Genomic DNA, 16,343 nt, shown 5'->3' on the forward strand with positions numbered 1-16,343 from the left:
AATATTATGCACACATTAATGTCTCTAACTGGTCATTCATTTAACCCTTTCGGTTATGGCGTCCTCATATAAGGACATATTAAATAAATGCTTAGTATATTAAAATTCGTTAAATTTTACCGTTTGTGATTGTTGTCCTCATATTGCCACAAGCAGAAAGCTTATTCGAGAACAGTGTCGACATCTCCTATCAATCTGTGGTACCACAAAACAAAACTGAATGCGCACAGCCACATGGACGCTTCCCAGTAATCTTTGTATCTTCCATCAGCCGGTTAATATCTCCTGAGTTTAGGTAAAAACAATTATTTGTGCTTAAAAAGGTGCATTCTTGAAGGCGAAAACTAAAGGTGTCTTTCAGAACGAAAGGTAAGTGACATATTTGTAACTTTATACATGTCTCTAAATGAGTACATTATGATTGAAAGGTTGTAATAGCATAGTTAGCACATTATTTCGCTGTCTTTTTAGTGGTCTTACGGTGATTTCACAATGCCCCGAATCTAAGATAGACGAAGGCCACTTACAGAAGAAGAAGTTACAGAGCTCCTTAATTCATCTGAAATTGACAATCTATCCGATGATCGTGGCGATATTTTTGGACAAGAGGACAATGATGGAAGTACTTTCACACGTTTTATACCATACAGTATACTGTAAGCTGAGTAGCCTAGACGCAAGGCCCGCTGACTGCATGATAAGTGCCACTGAGATAATCACGAAACACACTTCCCATCCAAACGACAATGGAATGGCAGCGAGAATGGTATTGTTGCGTACGAATTTGTTACAGCGCAGCCAGTCTAAAGCGGAATAAGAAAAATACCCATTCTAATCGTAACAGACTGAAACGTAGCTTTGAATGTCTAGATTGGTAAGTCTGATGTCTGTTCACGTGCTTTGTGTCCGGACATGGTATGGCGACAGCACGCCTATAGGGCATTTGGCGGGCTTTGCACCTGAAGACAACATGCAGTTAGCTGCTTTTGAAACCAAGCACGGTTTTCGACAGCCATGTTTGTTCGTGCAATTGATGTTGCATGCCTAATGCATGGACGGAGTACAAGAAAAACGCATCAGAATTAGATGTTCCTAAAAATAAGACACTTGATTTGCTTCATTTTAGGTCAAGTGTGGTTAAAGTACTGACAAAAATAGATAAGCCAGCTGCCAGGAAAAGGGGGTGTCCCACCAGTGAGAGTCTAATGTCATCTGCAAGTACTTCGAAACGAGTCAATGTGGAAGTTTGTCCAGAAGCTGATGTTCGTTTGGACAACGTTGGGCATCTTCCAGTGGTCAGTGACAAAAAATCACTTGACAGGTGCAAGAAAAAGGCTTGCAAATGCAAAACCAGATTTTATTGTGTAAAATGTAACATTCACTTATGTCTGGATAGAAAAAAATTGTTTCTTTCATTATAAGTCTTCACATGGGTAAAACCATAGTTTATGTATATAATCATTAGGTAAGCTTTGTTTAATTTATGTATTTTGACGAAATAAAATCAAAATACTTTGAGTTTTCGATGTATACTGCACCCACTTGAACACAATGTCCTCATTTGGGGACGTGTTGTAACCCCTCTAGGGGGGCACCTCGGAATATTTTATACATCTGAAAAATTATAATTTAATTCGAAGAACTGGATGGCAAAGCCATGATTTCTTTTTTCAGGAAAAAAATAATTCGTGACCGAAAGGGTTGAAAAGCCTTGATAACCTCAAATGTTCTCTTTTCTTATTTCGAGTTATTTATGAAAACACTGAAAACACTTAAGAAACTCAGAAACGTTTCCTTAGAAACTAATACTGAATCATTTGTCGCCATGTTCTGTAATACTGTCACAGAATTCTATGACATTCGCTATGTACAAAGGTTGGACGAAAATATGGCAACACTAGGAGAAATGCATAGGTGAACATAAACACAGATGCTAGTCAAGCCTGCAGGTTGCTCTGTTGTATTTAACCGATGTGCAATGCCCTCAATAGAATCAACCTTAAGGAGAACACTATTGTGTAGTTGTGAGTGCATTATATCGGTGCCAGGTAAATTCCAATGTGGACAAGTTTTTAATGGTCGTATGGTGCGTGCATCCTTAAAATAGGTAGCTGGAGTGAGTGGCGTTTCAAGAGGCACCGTATCGAAGATTTATACTGTCTACAAGGTAAGCAGAAAAACATCATCCGCGAAGTTCCAACGTGGACGAAAGTATTTGTTGAGTTGCTGTCAACCAGGTACACTAAAAATTGCATGAGAGGCAGTCAGCACACAGGCGCCTCTCAGTCCCGAATAGCAGTCTCCAGATGGCGCTCACAAATAGGTACCCTTTTCTGCTTCCGCACCACGTCCATCAGTGTGTCATACTCGTCCGCCGATAGTGTTGCTAGCCTTCAAAGAGAGCGCTGTCAACCAGGGACTACTTTGTGTCTGCCTGGTGCTGGCGGAGATGGGAATCGTTCCGCAGACAGGCAGAACAGACGGTGTGCTGCAGACACTCGCTCAATTGAGATCCTGCAGTCAGACAACACAGTTCAGTGTCTGCAGCCAGCTCAGTACAGTTCCTACAATTACGCTACGGAACACAGATCCACGAGTTTCGTTCTGAAGACTAGTTTCCGACTTAGCAGATGGTATTTACGGAGCAAGATAGTCTAATGCGAGTGTCTACATAATTACTTTCAGCCGTAGCGACTATTCCACTGACTGTCAAGCGTCGACGAAGTTATTTGTGAATCACTGCATTAGAGATAGGTCATCAAGTGCCAAACTTCAAACTATTACCAAATTTGAAGTTTTATAATAACTTTTAATAAAAGTTATTGTTTATTTCTTACTGCGTTGCCACATAATTGTTCTAATGCTACTCTGAAAAGCAAGAGTTTAATTAGTAAAACTAGTGTTCAGCCTGTCACCCATTAGGGATGGTGGTTATCGTTAAAACAACCGATTTTTTATATAGTTTTTTTAACCCAGTAGAACCTGACTGTTAAAACCGTTAAAAATATCCGGTTTATGAAAAAAGAAATTTTAGATTTTTTATTCCTATTATTTCATGTAATAAATGTAGAAATGGAACAAACATTGAAAATTTTTTATTCCCTCAGTTTCAAGATACCTAGAAGCATACGTGGGAGCGGCCTGGAGACACTGGAAGGTTTCAGATAGATTATATAGTAGATTAAAACTGTGTGCGCCCGACCGAGACTCGAACTCGGGACCTTTGCCTTTCGCGGGCAAGTGCTCTACCAACTGAGCTACCGAAGCACGACTCACGGCCGCCCCTCACAGCTTTACTTCTGTCAGTATCTCGTCTCCTACCTTCCAAACTTTACAGAAGCTCTCCTGCGAACCTGCAGAACTAGCACTCCTGAAAGAAAGGATATTGCGGAGACATGGCTTAGCCACAGCCTAGGGGATGTTTCCAGAATGAGATTTTCACCCTGCAGCGGAGTGTGCGCTGATACGAAACTTCCTGGCAGATTAAAACTGTGTGCTTCGGTAGCTCAGGTGGTAGAGCACTTGCCCGCGAAAGGCAAAGATCCCGAGTTCGAGTCTCGGTCGGGCACACAGTTTTAATCTGCCAGGAAGTTTCATATCAACGCACACTCCGCTGCAGAGTGAAAATCTCATTCTGGAAACATCCCATAGGCTGTGGCTAAGCCATGTCTCCGCAATATCCTTTCTTTCAGGAGTGCTAGTTCTACAGGTTCGCAGGAGAGCTTCTGTAAAGTTTGGAAGGTAGGAGACGAGATACTGGCAGAAGTAAAGCTGTGAGGGGCGGGCGTGAGTCGTGCTTCGGTAGCTCAGATGGTAGAGCACTTGCCCGCGAAAGGCAAAGGTCCCGAGTTCGAGTCTCGGTCGGGCACACAGTTTTAATCTGCCAGGAAGTTTCATATCAGCGCACATTCCGCTGCAGAGTGAAAATCTCATTCTAGATTACATAGTGGTAACACAGAGATTTAGGAACCAGAAATTGTAAGACATTTCCAGGGGCAAATGTGGACTGTGACCACATTTTGTTGGTTACGAGCTGTAGATTAAAACTGAAGAAACTGCAAAAAGGTGGGAATTTAAGGAGGTGGGACCTGGATAAACTGAAAGAAGCAGAGGTCGTAGAGAGTTTCAGAGAGAGCATCAGGGAACAATTGACAAATACGAGGGAAAGAAATACAATAGAAGAAGAATGGGTAGCTTTGCGAGATGAAATAGTGATGGCAGCAGAGGATCAAATAAGTAAAAAGACGAGGACTACTAGAAATTCTTGGGTAACAGAAGAGATATTGACTTTAATTGATGAAAGGAGCAAATGCAAAAATGCAGTAAATGAAACAGGTAAAAAGGAGTACAAACGTCTCAAAAACGAGATCGACAGGAAGTAAAAAAAGACTAAGCCGGGGTTGAAAGAGGACAAATGTAAGGGTGTAGAGGCATAGATACTGCCTACCGAAAAATTAAAAATACCGTTGGAGAAAAGAGAACCACATGTATGAATATCAAGAGCTCAGATGGAAACCCAGTTCTAAGCAAAGAAGGGAAAGCAGATAGGTGGACGGAGTATATAGAGGGTCTATGCAAGGGCGATGCACTTGAGGGCAATATTATGGAAATGGAAGAGGACGTAGATAGAGATGAAATGAAAGATGATATACTGCGTGAAGAATTTGACAGAGCTCTGAAAGACCTAACTCGAAACAAGACCCCCGGGAGCAGACAACATTCCGTTACAGCTACTGATAGCCTTGGGAGAGCCAGCCATGACAAAACTCTTCCATCTGGTGAGCAAGATGTATGAGACAGGCGAAATACCTTATGACTTCAAGAAGAATATAATAATTCCAATACCAAAGAAAGCAGGTGTTGACAGGTGTGAAAATTACCGAACTATCAGATTAATAAGTCACGGGGACAAAATACTAACACGAATTCTTTACAGACGAATGGAGAAACTGGTAGAAGCCAACCTCGGGGAAGATCAGTTTGGATTCCGTAGAAATGTTGGAACACGTGAGGCAATACTGACCCTACGACTTATCTTAGAAGACAGATTAAGGAAAGGCAAACCTAAGTTTCTAGCATTTGTAGAGTTAGAGAAAGATTTTGCCAATGTTGACTGAAATACTCTCTTTCAAATTCTGAAGGCGGTAGGGGTGAAACACAGGGAGCGAAAGGTTATTTACAATTTGTACAGAAACCAGGTGGCAGTTATACGAGTCGAGGGGCATGAAAGAGAAGCAGTGGTTGAGAAGGAAGTGAGTCAGGGTTGGAGCCTATCCCCGATGTTATTCAATCTGTATATTGAGCAAGCAGTAAAGGAAACAAAAGAAAAATTAGAAGTAGGAATTAAAATCCATGGAGAAGAAATAAAAACTTTGAGGTTTGCCGACGACATTGTAATTCTGTCAGAGACAGCACAGGAACTGGAAGAGCAGTTGAACGGAATTGACAGTGTCTTGAAAGGAGGGTATAAGATGAACATCAACAAAAGCAAAACAAGGATAATGGAATGTAGTCGAATTAAATCAGGTGATGCTGTGGGAATTATATTAGGAAATGAGATACTTAAAGTGGTATTTGTGTTTTGCTATTTGGGGAGCAAAATAACTGATGATGGTCAAAGTAGAGAGGATATAAAATGTAGACCGGCATTGGCAAGGAAAGTGTTTCTGAAGAAGAGAAATGTGTTAACGTCGAGCGTAGATTTCGAAATGTGGTGCTACAGAATAGTGCTGAAGATTAGATGGATAGATCACGTAACTAATGAGGGAGTACTGAATAGAAATGGGGTGAAGAGAAATTTGATGCACAACCTGCCTAGAAGAAGGGATCGGTTGATAGGACATGTTCTGAGGCCTCAAGTGATCACCAATTTAGTATTGGAGGGCAGCGTGGAGGGTAAAAATCGTAGAGGGAGACCAAGAGATGAATATACTAAGCAGATTCAGAAAGATGTAGGTTGCAGTAGGTGCTTAGAGATGAAGAAGCTTGCACAGGATAAAGTAGCATGGAGAGCTGCATTAAACCAGTCTCAGGACTGAAATCCACAACTACAACAGAAGCAAAATATTAAGTACGTAGATAAAAGAAAAGTTACTTCGTCCATCGTTCGCTGCTTTTCCTGAAAAGATCACCAATATGTTCCTACTGATTCTAAGGTTTTAAAATTCTCCTCGAGACGTAATCGGGGATCATACCACTGTTTGAGCATTGGGAATAGTCAGTGCTAAATGGTGAAAATTGATGTTGCGGAACTCTATTTTTCGTGTTAATTTGTCAGCTTTTAATGGCTACAAGCAGATAAATGCATATGAAGTAGACACAGGCATCAGTTCAGCTACTTTCTACCTTTACCGTGAACCAGGAATGAACTGTTAAGTTTTTAATTTATTACTGTTACCATAAGTTCCTTCCTCTTTAATTATTTCATACCAATGGCAGACAAACGTTTAATCTTTTAAATGAAATGAAGCTTTGTACTTCACTGATACATCACTTCGTAAAATATTTCCAGGTTACTGTTAGTGCTAGTCTGATGTACACTCTTGGAAATTGAAATAAGAACACCGTGAATTCATTGTCCCAGGAAGGGGAAACTTTATTGACACATTCCTGGGGTCAGATACATCACATGATCACACTGACAGAACCACAGGCACATAGACACAGGCAACAGAGCATGCACAATGTCGGCACTAGTACAGTGTATATCCACCTTTCGCAGCAATGCAGGCTGCTATTCTCCCATGGAGACGATCGTAGAGATGCTGGATGTAGTCCTGTGGAACGGCTTGCCATGCCATTTCCACCTGGCGCCTCAGTTGGACCAGCGTCCGTGCTGGACGTGCAGACCGCGTGAGACGACGCTTCATCCAGTCCCAAACATGCTCAATGGGGGACAGATCCGGAGATCTTTCTGGCCAGGGTAGTTGACTTACACCTTCTAGAGCACGTTGGGTGGCACGGGATACATGCGGACGTGCATTGTCCTGTTGGAACAGCAAGTTCCCTTGCCGGTCTAGGAATGGTAGAACGATGGGTTCGATGACGGTTTGGATGTACCGTGCACTATTCAGTGTCCCCTCGACGATCACCAGTGGTGTACGGCCAGTGTAGGAGATCGCTCCCCACACCATGATGCCGGGTGTTGGCCCTGTGTGCCTCGGTCGTATGCAGTCCTGATTGTGGCGCTCACCTGCACGGCGCCAAACACGCATACGACCATCATTGGCACCAAGGCAGAAGCGACTGTCATCGCTGAAGACGACACGTCTCCATTCGTCCCTCCATTCACGCCTGTCGCGACACCACTGGAGGCGGGCTGCACGATGTTGGGGCGTGAGCGGAAGACGGCCTAACGGTGTGCGGGACCGTAGCCCAGCTTCATGGAGACGGTTGCGAATGGTCCTCGCCGATACCCCAGGAGCAACAGTGTCCCTAATTTGCTGAGAAGTGGCGGTGCGGTCCCCTACGGCACTGCGTAGGATCCTACGGTCTTGGCGTGCATCCGTGCGTCGCTGCGGTCCGGTCCCAGGTCGACGGGCACGTGCACCTTCCGCCGACCACTGGCGACAACATCGATGTACTGTGGAGACCTCACGCCCCACGTGTTGAGCAATTCGGCGGTACGTCCACCCGGCCTCCCGCATGCCCACTATACGCCCTCGCTCAAAGTCCGTCAACTGCACATACGGTCCACGTCCACGCTGTCGCGGCATGCTACCAGTGTTAAAGACTGCGATGGAGCTCCGTATGCCACGGCAAACTGGCTGACACTGACGGCGGCGGTGCACAAATGCTGCGCAGCTAGCGCCATTCGACGGCCAACACCGCGGTTCCTGGTGTGTCCGCTGTGCCGTGCGTGTGATCATTGCTTGTACAGCCCTCTCGCAGTGTCCGGAGCAAGTATGGTGGATCTGACACACCGGTGTCAATGTGTTCTTTTTTCCGTTTCCAGGAGTGTATAACGGATGTTGGACGATGAAAGTAAGATATTACTATATAGAATAGAAGGGGTAAGTCTTGCATAGTGCATGTACACTTGTACCATCTAATAGGACACGCCACGTGATAACAGGTACATCATTGTCTGAGGAATGCTTCATCGTTAACAGAATGCAACACTGTAATGCAGGAGAAATTGTGTAAATACAGGACCACTATTTATCCGTTCCGAGACGAATGGAAATTGTTTTCAATGCCAAAGGTTTTCTTACGCCGTATTAGGCTTGATAATGTATTGTTTTATGGTGGTTCGCATATTTGGACCAGACTCTGTATATGCGTAATGGCTGTCTTTGCAGCCGAAAACACTAAAACGTCGCCCACATATTGCCAAGGTTGTTTGCAGTAGGCTGCAGAAGTTTCGTTGGGAATCCCTTACACGTCCTCCATACAGAACCGAGCTATCTTTATTTGGTTTTCATGTTTTTGGAGCTCTGAAGAAAGACATTCGTCGCTGTCGATTTGCTTCGGATGAGTAGGTGGACGCTTGGCTGCAATCATGTTTCCATAAGGAGGCACAAACGTTTTTCAAATGGATCTGACCACTATGGGACTTAACTTCTGAGGGCATCAGTTCCCTAGAACTTAGAACTACTTAAACCTAACTAACCAAAGGATGGCATCAGGTTCAAGAGAGTTCACCAGTTCAAATACTTGAGATCTTGGTTTAGTAGCAACAACAACATAGAAATGGACATCAAGGAAAGAATAGCAATGGGAATGAAATACATGTATTCCTTCAAGGAGACGCTCAACTCAAAATCTGTATCATCGTATACTAAGATGAGAATCTATGACACAGTGATATGGACAGAAGACATATACGGCTCAGAAAACTGGAGCATGACCAAACGCGAAAAACGAAAAACTATTACTACTTGAAAGAAAAGTATTGTGGAAGAAATGAGGACCACTCTCAGATAAAGGAAATGGAGGAGGAGGAGGAGAAATGAGGTAATTCACCTCCTGGTACAACAATCAACAATGCAACAGAATCCGAAGAGCAAAAGAATCAAGTGGGCAGGCCATGTAGCTCGTTTTCCAGAAAGAAGACAGGCAAAGAAAGCATTTGAGGGGAAACCAAACACCAGACGCCCCATAGGACGACTAAGGCAGCGCTCGATGGACGACGTGCCGAAGGACCTAGCAGACCTGGAAACTGAAGACACCTGGAGGAACCGAGCACAAAACAGTAAGGAATGAAGACAGTTTGGGAAAGCAGCGCGTGGTCTACAAGGCCTGTGACCGCTGGACATGTGATGTGATGTTTTACATTCACATAACTGTCGCTGTTAAGAACCGAAATATCACATTATGAAAAAGCCAATACCTGAAGACCGAGCATTCAGAATGGATCGAACTCACTCACATGCTGATGTTGGGCTCTTTGATATCGGTGAGGCAGATTGCCATTTGAGCACACGTTTCCTACTCCCTAGTTGGATCTTCAATTGGACAACAATGACCTTCCCAGTCACGTAACACAGTACATTCTTGGGCCTATGTTTACATAAACTCTCTCTAATGTAATTGCATGCGGTTTTTATAGTGTCCTAGTCATCCACCCTGGTTGTAATCGTTTGCGCTATTGTTTCTGGTTGTTATAGTTGCTCTCCTCATTTAGTGCGGCTACAGACGCTTGCACTGACAAGCCAAAGCATTATGAACACTGACCATAGCGGAACTAAGTGCAGCGTGATGGCGTTGCCGGCACGTAATGCGGTAAGAAAGTATGTTAGTGGAGCAGAGGGGAATGAGAAATCATTCTGTTGACGATATGGCCACAATGGAGAAAGCCATTTACATATGAGAATTTGACAAAGAGCAGATTGTTACAGCCCGTCGCTTAGGCACGAGCATCGCGGAAACGGCGTAAATGGTCTCCTGTCCGTGTGCTACAATCAAGAGCGTCTATGGAAAGTTATTGAAGGTCGATGAAACCACGAGTAGGTGAGCTGTTCGATGCTCACGCCTCATCACTGAACATGGGGATAAGTGCTTTGCCCATTGTGTGAAGCTGGATAGGTGGCGATCTTCGACAGAGCTATGACAGAGTGCAATCATGGGAGTCCGCAGAAATTTTTCCGGGACTGGGAGTAAGGCTCTAAAATGGCAACTTTTGATTGAACGTTATCTGATCAGTTTTCAGACGTGTCATGTCACAAGAACTATGAAGGTGACTATGGACATGAACTATGCATGTGACCCAAGACATTATTTTATCCCAGGGAATTGATGGTTATCCACTCACTATTTATATCTGTTATAGGTAGATTACTTTGCTCACTGATTCATAATTATCTTCAAATTAAAGCATCTTATATTGTTAAAATCACTGTGAAAGTAACACGTTTTTGAATCTTATGATGTAAAATTATATTCTTTTACGGCTGAATTTGACTTGCATCCAACAAAATGATCAATAGTTTTGGAAATAAAGCAGTAAAATATCTAGAGAAGATATTTTTATTCGTATACCTATAATGTTAAATTGATACTGAATACGAAAAGTCTCAAGTAGGAAATCATCATAAATGAGAATATTGTTGGTTATAAACAAAATAATACACAGTCTAAAAAACAATAAAGCCCCAGGTGAAGACTCCATAGTACCAGAAATCCTAAAAATAATGGATACCAACCTCCCACAAGTTTTGGAACATATGTTTAAGAAGATCTGGGACGAAGAAAGAATTCCTGAAGACTGGCAGTGTGCCCTGATACACCCACTACACAAAAAGGGGGATAAGATGAATGTTAATAATTATAGAGGGACCTCGCTACTACCAGTAGGATACAAAATTTTGTCAAGGAAATTACTTCAAATCGTGGAGCCAGTTCTGGATAAAAAAATAGGTGAATATCAAGCAGGTTTTAGACAAGGTAGATCCTGTGTTGAACAAATATTTAACCTGAAAACACTAATTCGTTACAGAATCTCAAGAGGCCAGAGATTTGCAATAGTATTTGTAGATTTCAAAAAAGCATACGACTCGGTAGATAGAGAAACATTACTGAAAGTATTGGAAGAATTTGGGGTCGATAAGAAAACAATTCAAATTATCAAACAGACGCTAACAAACAGTAAGGCCAAAGTTAAATTTATGGGTGAAATTTCAAGGAAGTTCGAAATTAAAACAGGTGTTAGACAAGGTGATGGTTTATCCCCAATCCTCTTCAACTGCGTACTGGAAAAGATATTGAGAATATGGAAAGAAGAACTCAAAGGCACCAAGAATGACATCAGAATTGGAACAAAAAAAGAAAAAATAGAAGTGGACTGTTTAGCTTTTGCAGACGATCTGGCAATAGTTACAGAAAACGAAGAAATAGCTCAGAACTACCTGGAGAAACTACAAGAAGTTTCGGCCAGAGCTGGACTGCAGATTTCATTTGAAAAAACCGTGTATATGTCTAATCATAGAAATAACAAGAAAAATCTTATTACTAAATACGGCAATATTAAGAGAGTAGAAAAATTTAAGTATTTAGGTGAAATAATTCAAGTGAATGGTTTAGACAAGAGTGCAAACCAGGCGAGAGCAAGGAAAATGGAATTTGCTTTTCAAAAAACCAAAGACATATATAACAAAAAAAAACATTTCGATTCAAGCTAAATTAAGACATTATAAAACTGTCATTAGACCAGAATGCCTGTATGCATCGGAGTGCCTAACTCTTAACAAAAAGGGGGAAATAGAAAACATGGAAAAGAAAGAAAGGAAAATTTTGAGAAAAATATTAGGACCGAGAAAGATTGGAGAAGAGTACAAGCTAAAGAGTAATAAGGAAATATACAGAACTATTGAGAAAGTGAGTGAGGCAATGCGTAAACGCAGACTAACGTTTTATGGTCACCTGTCGAGGATGGATGGAAACAGACTAACAAGAAAAGTGTTTGAACATAGTAACAGGAACGAAAAAACCAACAATAAATGGATACAGATGGTGAAAAAGGATTTGGCCTATTTTAATGTCACCCGTGAGTCAATCAGGGACAGGGAAAAGTTTAGACAAATAGTGAACGAAATTAAGTGTTTTCCAGAAGAAACGAAACTAAAGAATAATAACAGGAAATGGTCGGAAGAGCGGAGGAGGAACCACTCGAAAATGATGAGGAAATATTGGGAAGAGAGAAAAAAAGATCAAAAAGTCGGGCAAGTGAATTGTTGAACGTGGTCCAAAGATGGCCGAAATCGAAATAAGAAGAAGGAGAAAAATAACGAGTCATGAACAGCCATTGACTAATCTTTCTCGTAAGTGATAACGTAAAGAACAAATTTTAGGACAAAGCGGAGCGTACACGATAACGCATTTGGCACTCTGTGAAACCAAACAATGTTCCAGCTGTTGTTGGTTACATTCAGAAGAATGTGACGGAGAATTTTATTGCACAACAGTTGGGAAATGCCTTGTCAACTTGACAATAATACTTCGAAGCACGTATTGGATGAAGTAGACACGACATAGAAATGCAGCTTTTTCCGTCTTCTTTTGATCCACTGTTCATGAGCGTGCTCATTGTTATGGAAGGTAGAGTGACGTACAAGCGAATGAAGCCTAAGCTACATAATCGAGCGTAGGGTGTTGTAAGGGAAGACGGTAAATGCAGTAGTACCGGCTGGTTATAACTAAAGTGCAGGTACTCACAGGGGTACAGTATGGGATGTAATTAAGGTATGGCAGCGAAACTTGGCAGATATTCTAATGCGTTAATGCGAAACCGACTTCGCTGAAAAAAAGAATTAGTTCCAATTTTGGCCTTCGGGTGTAGGTCCGGAGATGTGAATGCAGGATAAACGTATCGAAACGTATACATCTGTAGTGGATTAGGAACAGGACGAGGGTAGATAAGGTTAAACAAGTGAGAAAGGCACAATGTTGATTTTTATTACTAACCGCCGTTTTTACAACTTGTTCAATATGAGCACCGGAGACATCGACGTGATGCTGCACAGCGCCAGATTTGCACCAGGTGGCCAAATTTGGAACTATTTTTACCAGCGTAAACCAGTTACATAGCATATTTACATAACATATCTACCAAGTTTCGATGCCATACGATAATTACAGCCCACAATGGACCTCCGTGAGTAGCTGCACTTTTATTATAACCATCCAGTGTTATCAAACTGTGATCAGCCACATAGTGAGAGGTTTTGTGGAATCACGAAAATTGCTTTTAAAGCGTATGAGAATTCTACAATGAATAAAAACTCTGTACTCCAGATTCAAGTGGGGAGGGAGCCAAGTGCCCCATCTTACCTTCGCATCACTCTCCCCTCCCCTCCCCCCGCGGACGTCACCTGTGAGTATAGTGCTGGTGCAGGCACAAGCGTTTCCGAGCACACTATTGAACACAGTAGACGACATCTGATTGTTTTCATACTGACCCAAGGACATCGCTAATTAGGATCTATGGAAAAGTTTCGCCTGTTCGGATGAATAAGTTTCCTGTTACAACGGGTGAATGAACGCGTCAGGATACACAGTCAACCAACAGCAAGGGTGCACCGCGACATAGACACAGGTTGGTGAGCACACTTTTGTGTTATGTCGTACATTTACCTAGGCCTCCATGGGACCTGTGGTAGAAATCGTGGGCAGCGTCGCAGCTATAGGCTATGTGAACTTTATTGTAGGCTACTTGCATCCTTTCATGTCTGATGTCTTCCCTGACGATGATGGCATCTTCCATCAGGAAAACTGTCTGCTTCAGAAGGTGAGAATTGTAATACAGTGGTTTGAGGAACATGATAGTGAGCGCATGTTGAAGTCTTGACCATCACATGCGCCTAATATGAGCCCTATGGAACACATCTGGGACGCTTTCTGGCATCAGCTCTGTGTTCACAATCCAAAGGCCTGTAATTTGCGTGAATTCCGTGCCCTGTGCGTACATTTCTTGCTCCATATACCTCCAGAAACATACCCAATACTTTTCGAACCTGTAAGTCACAAAATCGCTGCTGCATCGGGCTCCAGAGGTGGAACAGCAAGCTGTTAAGCAGGTGGTCATAATGCTTTGACTCATCAGTGTTCACACCAAGATTCGAATTTCTCTCTCAGAAGAAGGTGATCTCTTTAATGAGTCTCTAACTGAAACAGTTCAGTATTTCTAATCAGAAACAAAGATAAGAATAAAGAATATTAGGGTTTGAGGTATCTTCGATGCCGAGTTCGCAATAAACGGGGCAAATCTCTTATAAACAGGGATGAGGAATAAACTCGCCCGTGTCGCTTTGAAACAGACTATTACGACATCTCCTCAACCTAAATCTGTATAGGTGAACGGGGTCTGAATCCTGCTCCACCCAAATGCGAGACCAGCGCCTTTAGCATTACATCCCACTCGTTGCAAATGGTAGATGGTTAAAATTACCGGTTAATCGCTTTTCTATTAGCTAAGCTTAGTGAAAAGAACTGTAACAGTCTCTTTTTTGATTCAGAAAGAAAAAGGAGAAAATTCGGAGGAGCGAAGGACAACGGCCGTAAGGAATACGCAAAGTTATGAAATACTTGTGTTACTTCAAGCAAAATACTGGGAAGTGCCTTCTACGGCTGTCGATATCCGTCTTCTTACTCTGCCGCTACCGCTAGCAGCCAATCGATGTACTCGGCCCAATGAAGACAAATTTCCACGGCGCGTTGGCCACGGAAATAGCGTCCTTGAAGCCGTGGGAAGTGAGCACGAAATTACATGCGGCTAGCTGATGGTGCCGTTTCGCCCACAGACTGCTGTCAACGAAGACACCACTACGGTTTGCAGCACCACGGATTTCAGTTCTTTAAAATCTTAAAGACCGACGTCGTTTCTAGTTGCGGCCAAACAAGATTGATAAATTGTCCAAAAGACGAACTATTCCTTTAAAGAAAGGCGACTTACTATAACCGAGTGATGTGGTGCAGTGGTTGTGACAGTGGTTTCGCGTTAGAGAGGGGAGGGTTCAGATTCGGTCTGGTCATGGATTCCGTGATCTATTAAAGGTGAACAACAAGAAAGTTTGAATTAAAAGAGCACGGACGCGTTCGTATCGACATGACATAGTCGTCGAGGAGACCTTAAGACTTATTCCTCCATCCTTTCTTTGCGAGTGACCACAATAGCGACAGACTAATTTATAAATATTTATTCAGCTGGATATATTTTTCAAATGTAATAATCTACTATCGCGAGCTGAAAAGACTCTTACTTCTCACATTTAAATGTGAAATTGTATTTTGAAGCTACTTGGTCTTCAATTTTGTTCTCTTATTTTATACTTATTGTATTTTGTCACATGTCAGACTTGTAGTCGAGATGATTATCGTGCATGTGCTGTTTATGTTTTCTGTTATTAGTCATCTGAATTCTCGTATGGTTACTTTGATTTGATTTAATCAGGGATACAAAACAACAGTGGTCGGAACCATGTGTTGTCCTCGTCGAAACTAAGTTTAGTATGCGGGTTCTCTTCTTATCATTCTAGTAAAACTAGCCTTTATACTTGAAGAGTAGACCTTTACTAGGTCTTTTTAGACACCATCTCTTCAGTAATTAATGACCCAAATATATTGTGCCTGTGGTTCGGTTTCATCCCCCACATCACATATTTGCCTTTAGTTGTTTTTCTCTATGTAACAATCGTCTGTAGTGTTTCCTGAACTTACCATGGCCAGTCATGAAACCTAGCATGAGTTAAATCTATCTGTTAAATCCCAAGACTGCAGGACATCTCATGAAACGGTGTCGTTATTATTAGCTTGCCACTTTTGCTTTCGGATCTTAGCCCAAGATTATAAGTGCTGCTTCCTGATAGAATAGTTACCTAAAAATGTAGGGATGAGCCCTTATTCAATAAATGGTAAATTTTTGTATGTTCTTTCCCCACCGCAGACCTCGTTCTACCTTTAGTATTTAACACAGACCGAGAAGAATGATTATATCGGTGTGAGAAACTACGCAATTTTTAATTAGGATCATGTTATCATTTCATTGAGTTTGGTGACTCTTATTAAGAGAGGTGGCCTTATCATGGAGACGCTGGGATTATTCGCCATTAAATCCCTGCTACTCGGTAGAGAAATCAAATCTCAATAGGAAACTCTGAAAACAAGATGAACGGATCAAAAAGAATTTTCGAAAACCTTAAATAAGCCAAATACACGACGTAAAATTAATGAGAAAAACAAATAGGGAGGATTAAGTCAATTTTTCCTGTGCATAAATAGCAAATGATACAGTCTCAGTCGACTGAACTCATTTACAATGCACTGCAGTCGTGGTAGGCAGCAATCCTATCATAGCATGCAACGACGTGGAACAGACGGATTCCATATCCCTAGATATCCGGAAAGCGTTT

The 16,343-nt window shown here is 42.1% G+C and overlaps 1 protein-coding gene and 1 non-coding gene across 2 annotated transcripts in view; both read right to left on the reverse strand.

Annotated features, from left to right (window-relative positions):
- The window catches only part of LOC124722325 (potassium voltage-gated channel protein Shal), a 980,926-nt gene that overhangs the window by 66,253 nt on the left and 898,330 nt on the right, over positions 1–16,343 (reverse strand). The gene's annotated exons all lie outside the window — the stretch shown is intronic.
- Positions 3,193–3,267, reverse strand: Trnas-cga. The gene has a single exon. It is a non-coding gene; the product is annotated as a tRNA-Ser (tRNA).

This window comes from Schistocerca piceifrons, chromosome X, assembly GCF_021461385.2.
Source record: "Schistocerca piceifrons isolate TAMUIC-IGC-003096 chromosome X, iqSchPice1.1, whole genome shotgun sequence".
In the NCBI taxonomy this organism is placed as follows: Eukaryota; Metazoa; Arthropoda; class Insecta; order Orthoptera; family Acrididae; genus Schistocerca; species Schistocerca piceifrons.